Here is a 9,229-nt window from a genome sequence, read left to right on the forward strand (position 1 = left end):
GCAAGTCATTTAATGACTTAGTTTCTCTTCAATGTCCAGATCAAGTTCTGCCCTTCTCAGGAGGCCTCAGTTAGTTTCCCATAGTCCTTAGTGTTCTACCCTCCAAAAATCACTTTGTGTTTGCTTTGTTCTCTTTCCAAATTTACTTACCTGTGCACATGCTGTTTGGCCCAAGTAAGCTTCTTATGGACAGGGTCTATATAATTTTTGTTTGTTTATCCCTTGTGTCTAGCACATACATAATAAAAGGCTTTTTGAACTGAATTTTCTTTTATCAAGAAATTGGGTGGTTCAAGTAACTTGCTTAAAGAAACATAGCATTAAAATGGTGAAGCCAGGCCCCAAACCTTGGTCTCCCGATTCACAATCCAATGTGTTTTCCACTGAATTAGTACAAATATCCCTAGGTTAATAAAGGTTCACCCCATACCTCATGCACATGCTCACATGAAGGGATAAAGCATTAATTATAGCACTTCAGGTTTTATTAATAAGGAAGAAATTAGATGCATAATTGGTCTATCAAATCATACCAATGCCCATTCTGCTTTAGAGTAAGAGCAGCCTTGCTTGGCATCAACCCTGGTGCCAATGATCATTTCCCCCTGCCAACAGTCTTCTACATGGAACCTTCTTCTAAATATGACTTTGACCTATGACCTCCTTTCTCAGAGATGAAACCACCTTTATCAAACTGGCTGAAAAGATACCTGTGATTTCAGGTTACAGTGTAATCTTTCTAAGGGATAGTGGGTTCACCATTGACACATCCTTCTCTGAAATGGAAAAAAGTAGCCCTTTCCACTCCCATTTCCCTATGTTAACATATGTTATTGGGAATAGTTCTGTAGTATATAGAGCTCTACACTTGGCACCAGGAAGATATGGTTTGACTCCTGTCTCAGACACTTATTAGATGTGTGACTGTGAGAAAGTCACTTCATCTCTCTGAAGGGATGATAGCCCCTAAATCACAGGCTTTTTGTGAGGATCAAGTGAAATGATATGGTACCTAAAGTTCTTTGCAAACCTCAAAATTCTATGGCAAGGTTATGTGTTGTTATTGCTGTTGTTACTTACTGTCATCCAGTCATGGTATTTTGTTCCTCATATATCTGTATTAGGCCCAGCCCAGTTGACGTAATTATAGAAGGTAAGAGTCACATAACAAACTAATAAATTGCTGCTGTGTTAAAAAAAATGCAAAGACATACTATACCATGTTTTATTCATTTACAAAAATGTGAAGAAATTTCCCTGATGGAATTAGAAGATCAGCTAGACAAAAGAAGGGCCATGCCTCTAGTGAACTTGAAAAATTTAATGCTGGCAGCCTAAGGAGAAGCTGAGACATTCAAGGCAGGCAGCAGTTTTGTGGAGTGTGACCCCTGTGTCTCTGTCAGAGGGGGAGGAGGGAGGACTTGCTCTTCCCCATCTCTTGTCTTCATCAGTCAGGGTTCCTTGCAACAATTCTTTACTCTGTAGGAGACACTGCATCCAGTAGGGAGCGCAGTGAGACATGTGGGGCGGGGGGACGGTTAGGAAAAATCAGGAAGCAGCTCTAAGGAAGGTAATCTCTGTCAGCAGAGAAGAGAATTGACAAGACCTTTCTGTTTATCCCTAGCACTTAGCACAATGCCTGGCACATAGTAGATGCTTGTGAAATGTTTATTGACTGACTGAGCATAGATTTAAAAGAGAACTCTCCCTGGAAATGGTGAGTTGAGCTGCAGAGAGGAGCTAACTAGAGAGCCCAGAGGAGTGGCCCACATATTAAGGCTAGGGAGGAGCAGTTGAGTACCTAATGAGAAGAGGAAGAACACTGGGACCCCACACTGTGGGAGGAATGAGTTTGCCTTGGCCGTGTCCCCCCTACATGTGTTCCCCAGTGCCATTATGCTCCAAATATGTGACCACCCTTCCCACGGGTACTGCGTGTATTTGTGAGATTGTGACCCAGATGTTTGTGTTAGGAATATTTAGCAGCTACTCTTCTTACCATTCCAGCTTAATAAAGGCCTTTGCTTGGACCTAATTGTGTCTACTAGGTGACTGTTGAGGGTTAATTTACTGGTCTGGGCTTGTGAGCTATAGCTTTAGGAAGGCAGACCCATAGAGTCTGTGGCCCCCACTTACAAACTTGTGAGTTCCCAGTGATAGTCCCAGAGTAGTGGGAGAGGGGACAGGACAGGGCATTCATGGGACAGTTGCTTAAATAATAATGCCTTCTATTTTTATTTTAGAACTTTTGGGTTTACAAAATGCTCTTTTCACAAACTCTAGGGGTTAGGTGGTACATATATTACTACTACTACTACTACTACTACTACTACTACTACTACTACTACTACTACTACTACTACTAATCTCAAGCATTCATGTAGTACTTTGAGGTTTACAAAGCATATAACACATATTACCTCATTTAAGTCACAGCAATCCTATGAGGCAGGTGCTATTATCCTTATTTTACAGATGAGGAAACAGGCTAAGACAAGTTAAGATGCTTGCCCATGATCATGTAGCTGTGTGATTGAGACACGATTTGAATACAGGACTTCTTGAGTCCAAGTTCAGAACTCTGTTCTTTCTGCCACCTAGCTCCCTCTATAGTTTATGCATGAAAGGTCAGTCAGCTTAAGTGAGAGGTTGAGAGTAAGGTTTGGTCCCCAGACAGCTGCTGGGAGGCCTCAAGAAATATCAAGCCAAGTTCTGGGTTTTTCAGGCCAGGAACATTTCACCCTTTTTCCTCCCCTAGATAAGTCATGGATCTCAACATCCCCAATTTTCTGACCACCACCGGTTCCCTTCCTTCCTCCGAACAGTCCCCAGCAGAGCCCACCAACCTCAGGCCATGGCCAAGATAACTTCTCTACTTCAACTGGACCTGGGTGGGCTGGTGGGCTCAGATAGTGGTGCCTTTGAGTGGCTGGATCAGGAATTCCGGAAGGCAATTGGAAAGAATGGAGGCTGTGTGAGCTTCTCAAAGAGGATCGATGGCCATGTCAACAATGTGGGTGATGTGGCTGATGCCATCCAAGACTCCACTGCCAAGGTGATCGTCTGTGACTGCTACCACATTCACTTCATTCTCCTTGCCAAAGCTCTTCAGAAGAAGAACATGACCAACAGGATCTGGCTCGTGTCCACTTCTTTTTCACCAGACGCCTCAGTGTTGAGCAGGGAGGCCAGAGAGATGCTCAATGGGGGCCTGTTTCTGAGGATACACTCAGGACCAGTGCCTGGCCTTGAGCACTTCCTGTCTACTCTGCACCCAGCCAAGTACCCGGACAACCACCTGATAAAGTTGTTCTGGCAAGAGCTGTTGGGCTGCACCTGGCCTGGGCTAAAGGCTGGTGGTCCTCGAGCAGGATATGTTTCCCCTAACTGCACTGGGCTGGAGCAGCTGACACCTACCCATCTGTCTGTACTGAACCTGGATAACTTAACTGCCACGTACCAAGCCTACCTGGCAGCCAAAGCTTTCCTGGTGGCCTATCAGAATCTGAGAGCCTGCTCTCCTGGGCAGGGACCATTTACTGGCAGCAGTTGTGCCAGGACAGGAGATGTCAGGCCATGGCAGGTGAGACAGAGACAAGGAATGCATGTCCCTATAACTTGCTCTATCTAGGATGGGATGAATACGCATGGGCACTGAATAGAATAAAGGAGGCTATGAGCAGCAAGGAAGTGGCAAAGGAGGTTGGGAGGGCTAAGAATCTTTTGGGTAAGTCTCATAAATCTCTTTGACCTTCAGTTTACTCATCTGTAAAATGAACAGCTTGGACTAGCTCTGTGATCTATGATCTATGAATGAAGGACAAAGAAGAGGTAGGAGAAATATCAGAATAAAAAGATTTGGCACAGAGCCAGTCACTGCTGCCATAAAAGGCAAAGCTAGAATAACCCTGGGAATGGGCAGACATATACCTCCTCTCCCACATTCAAATTTTTCAACCAATCAGAGAACCAGGCATGGAAGGGGCATATGTCAAAACCATCCCCAAGAGACTTTGGTAGAAAGTTCAATTATAAAGGTAAGCAATGATAGTGGTAAGAGCAAAGGGATTCTCAGGCTGGCAAGAGACTTGATTTTCTGGGGTTTTCAGTCTTTCCTGAGCCAGCTTCTTTAATCTTGTGGTGGAATGAGTGGTGAGGAGGTCTCTGAGGATCCTCTGTTCTTACTACCTCTGTATACTTAGCTTAAAAAGATACTACTTGAGGCAGCTAGGTAGTAGAGTGGATAGATAGTAGGGAAGATCTGAGTTGAAATAGGCCCTCAGACATTTATTAGTATTGTGTTGCTAGAAGTGAATTAACCTCCTGTCTTCCTCCATTTCATTAACTGTAAAATGGGGGTAAATAATAGTGCCTAACTTCCAGGATTGTTGTGAGGATCAAATGAAATAATATTTGTAAAGCACTTAACACAGTGGCATACAGTATGCACTCAATAAATGCTTGTTTCCCACTTTCCTCATTTCACTCTCACCATTTTCCTAACCTAAGCATGACTGCACAAAGCATTTACTTCTTCTGTATAAAACAGCTCTGAGAATAATATTAAGATAGAATATGATGATTTTATCCTAAGGTACTGATACCCATACTATTCAGAGCCATTATTTATGGCCATTTCACCCCCTAAATAACCAATCAAAATTGGACTGATAGACAACCAAAAGAAATGGTTCTTGGGTGTTTGCTCTCCAAGGAGACCAAAAGTGTCCATATTTTTTTCTCTGACAATATCAGATGCTTAGGCAAGGTACATCTCGTATGAGTCCCCAAGTGACTTAAGGACTATTTCAGGAAACTTGAATATTAGCCTTGGGTGTGTGACTACTTACATTGTGATCTTGGCAAGTTACTTAATAAATATTTGTTGCTTCACCATATAGCAATATTCCCCTCTGCCCTGAAGAATCTTAAGTGGTTCTCCATGGCCTACAGGATAATCTACAAATTCCGCTGTTCGGTCTTGAAAACCCTTCATAACCTGGCTCTAGTCTGTCTCTCCCAGGCTTATTGCATATTACTGCCCAAAGCAGATTGTAAGCTCCTGGAGACAGGTAGTATCTCATTCTTGTGACCTGTGGTGGAGCCTTCCCAGCTTGTACTGGTCTGCTCAGCCACAGTTGGACACACTGTCCCTTGACCCCAACATAGTGATGTCATTTTGGTCCTCTTGAAGAACAGAGGACAACAACTGATCACCTCATTTTTGTATTTGTGCCCAGCACAGAAACTGGCACACAGAAGGCACCTCAGAAATGCTACTTGATTGACTCATTAATTGGGCAAGTCCTTTGACCTTTCTGAGTGTGTTTCCTCATCTTTAAAATGGGATAAGAATACCTCTAATGTTCTGTAGCAGGTGGGTGCTGAGAAGGTATTCTTAGGGGCATGAGGGGTCTTTTACATACAGAGTCAACCTGCCTGTTAATAGACCCCTACAGCATTCCAGCTAGAAGGCAACTTAGAGAGGAAACAGAGGTCTAAAGAGATAAGTAGCTGTTTTGCCTAAAGCACTCTGGGTGCTTTATGATGCAAGAAGTATGCTCCTTAGGCTCAAGGAACTTATGCTCTAGTAGGGGAAAAAAGCTCCAGACCAAGATAGAATTCTATGCTAAGCACCATAGTCAAGATACAAAGGTTAAATCTTGGCTTCTGGATCAATGATCCAGGAAGGCTTCTTGGAAGAGATAACATTTGATAATAGCTGTTATGTAGGTAATTATTTTACGTGTGCAAACATTTAATGATTTTTATTTCATTTTATACTCACAACAGTCCTATGAGGTAGGCATTACTTCTCTCCATTTTCAAAAAGAGGAAACTGAGGCTTGGAGTAGTTAAATGATTTGTCCGTAGTCATACAGCTAAATAACATGAGTTAACATTTATATGAAACTTAAGGTTTGGAAATCACTTTACACATGTTATCTCATTTCTTCCTCCCCGTGACACTATGAGGGAGGTGCTATTATCATCACCCCCAATTTACAGATAAGGAAACTGAGGCTTAGAGAGGTTAAGTGATTTGCTCAGAGGCATCCTGCTAGTGAGTATCTGAAGCTAGATTCAAATTCATTTCTTCCCAATTCCAAGTTCAGAATGCTATCCATTACTCCACCTAGCTGTCTGTCAAAATAAGTGTCAGAAATCGGATCTGAACCCAGATTTGCTCCTGACTCCAGATCCAGCACACTTTTCACTATGCTTTATTTGTTCTTTGTTTTATTATTTTATTAGTATTTTTAGGCAGTTGGGGTTAAGTAACTTGCCCAGAGTCACACAGCTAGTGAGTGTTATGTGTCTGAGGCTGGGTTTGAATTCAGGTCCTCCTGACTTCAGGGCCGGTGCTCTACCCACTGCACCACCTAGCTGCCCCTTCTGTCTTTCATTTTCGAAGAGGAACAATGATACCACAGGGTGATCTCTTGACTCATGGGTGAATTGGATTTAAGTGAGGCAAAGTTGTGCAAAGTCACCAGCTTCCTCTCTTCCTGAGACATCAGAGTCCAGCAGCAGGGCAAAAGTCAAATCAAAAGGACTTCGGATTCTCTAGTCCAGGGGTTCTTAACCTTTGTTTTGTGTATCCTTGGACCCCTTTGGCAGGCTGGTGAAGCCTCCTGGCCCTGTCTCAGATGAAGGTCTCTGAATGACTAAAACAAATTGGGACCTGGATTATATTGAATACAGTAATAAAAAGATTTTGAAAACAAGTTCACAGATCCCAAGTTAAGAATCCTTATCTAATTCAGCCTCCAATATTTATGGATATGAAATCTGAGAATGAGATGGATATTGATGTTTTTCCATTATCTAGAAAACAGAGACTCTTTGATCAAGTCTAAGCCAGGGCAAATCCGAAGGAGGTGTAGGTTGTCTTTGGGCATTCTCTCATCTCTTCTTTCTTCCCCATCTCTCTGTTTTTGTCATTTTCTGTCTAATCTCCCCTTCTTCCACTCCACCCAGATTTCTAAGCACTCAGTACTCTTTTTCTGTTCCTTGATTGTATGTAAAGAGTTCTATTATCACAGAGAAGTGGTGTAGTGGAAATAATATTGAATTTGCAATCTGAAGATGTGACCGCTTTGAGGCAGTATGGAGTATCAGAATGATGGCCAAATGTAGAGTCAGAAGACCTGTGTTCAATTTTCAGTTTTTCTACTTTCTATCTGAGTGACCTTGGGCAAATCCTTTCCTTTCTCTGTGTCTCAGTTTCATCATCTGTAAAATAATGGATTGAACTAGATAAGCTACAGCTTTGAATCTATGGACCATGGATGTTCCCAAGGTAGTACTCCAAGCTTTGGTTTTCTCCTCCTTCTACTTTCAACTGCACTTCCCTTCTTTGTCTTTTTTCTCTTGAGGTCCTAATAGATAATCAAATTTCTAATTCTAGCTAAAGTAGTAGTGGCTAACTTTAATTACCTCAACTTCTTAGAAGCATCTGCATTTCTAAAAAGCCTCTAGGAGAAATGATACCTTAATTTATTTCTTCTAGAGGTCTTTAAGAGGACCCAGCATCTTTAATACTGAAATGTCAGGTACTGTAGCAGGTGGGTGATGGCAAGTGTTTTTAGGGCTGTAGAAGCACTTTCATATAATAAAGCCAACTTGCCCATTGATGGAACGTTATAATACTAAAGCTAGAAGACATCTTTGAGATCATTTAGTACAAACACCTCCATCTTTGGGTACCTTCTTACAGGATGTTTTTAAGGAAAGACTCTTCTTTTTCTTATGTTTCCTTATACAAAGGCAGTGATCTTTAGAGTTGGAAGAATAGAAGATCAGGGAGTTGAATCCCAAGATAATTGAGGAGATGTTTAGGGAGCTCCTAACTTCCCTCAATGGGTTAAAATCATTAGGCCTGGATAAACTCTATTCCAGAGTGCTAAGAGACCTGAGAGAAATGATTTTTGAAACTACCAATGATCTCTGAAATATTGTGAAATGTGGAAGTAAATGCCACAGATCTGGAAGGAAGGCAAATACTGTCATTTTTAAAAAAGTACATGGAAGAATCTGAATTCAGCAAAACAGCAAAAAATTTCTGACAAAATTCCATACCCTTCTATTAAATGGATTGTTTGGGATAATTCAGAAAGGGAAGGAGTAATCACTAAAACTCGGGTAACTATCACAATAGTTAATATCAAACTAACTTCATTTCCTTTATCAACAGGGCTATGAGGCTGGCAAAGTAGGGGAAGGATGAAGACATGGACTTGGGGGATTCTGGCAGAGCATTTCAGGATAGATGGATGGGGCAGATGATAGGATAATTAGATGGATTTAGATGTGAGGAGACACAATAGCTGTGAGAAAATGTTTGCAGTCTGGTCAGTTGGTGATGAATAGCTAGAGATGGAACAGATTAGGGCTGCATGTATAGATTTGGGAGGTTTTATACAAATATGAATGATTGCATATACATATATGTACAGATACAAACATGCATATATGTAAACAACAAAAGACCACGTGTGTATATGTCTAAATTTGTTTATGTATATGTATATATACACACATATCCTTTCTTTTTGTCTCTTAATTAGAGTTTGAAGATAAGTAAGTGAGAAGGAATAATGGAGAGGGAAAATTGTGGGAGGAAATGGGAAGGAATGAAAAAAAAAGTTGACCTTGGCAAAGAGTAGAGGAATCTCTTATTCAGAGACTGATGCAAAGGAGAAGAGAATGCAAGCCAAAATGAAGAGGATTGGAGGTGTTGAGTAAAAAGAAGAGGGAACTGAAAATGGACAGCCTCTACTTTCTCAGTGAAATAGGAGGTAAAAGTCCATTGCTCTGAGCCAAGGATTGGGAGTGGTGTAGGTGAAATTAAGGAGAGAAGGGAAGGTTTAGAATGATTCTAGTTTTTGTGTGTGTGTGTGTGTGTGTGTGTGTGTGTGTGTGTGTGTGTGTGCGTGCGTGTGTGTGTGTAATAGGTAGTCACCTGGACAATACTAATTAGAAGATTGCCATGTAATAGTGAGGGATCATTTGAGATTAGATAACAAATTTTGGTTGACCTGGTCAGGACAATTGTATAACTTTTTCTATGACTAGATTACTTCAAATGTCCCTTTAAGCTCTCATGATCTATGAAGATATAATTTTGAACTTCCCCAAGGAGAGTTGCTGAACTGTCCCCAGGGATAGTGGATTTCTCCTCAATGGAATTGTTTAAATCAAGGAAACCATTTACTAGATATGCTTT

This window comes from Phascolarctos cinereus, unplaced genomic scaffold (assembly GCF_003287225.1).
Source record: "Phascolarctos cinereus isolate Bilbo 61053 unplaced genomic scaffold, phaCin_HiC Scaffold_9;HRSCAF=440, whole genome shotgun sequence".
Classification (NCBI taxonomy): domain Eukaryota; kingdom Metazoa; phylum Chordata; class Mammalia; order Diprotodontia; family Phascolarctidae; genus Phascolarctos; species Phascolarctos cinereus.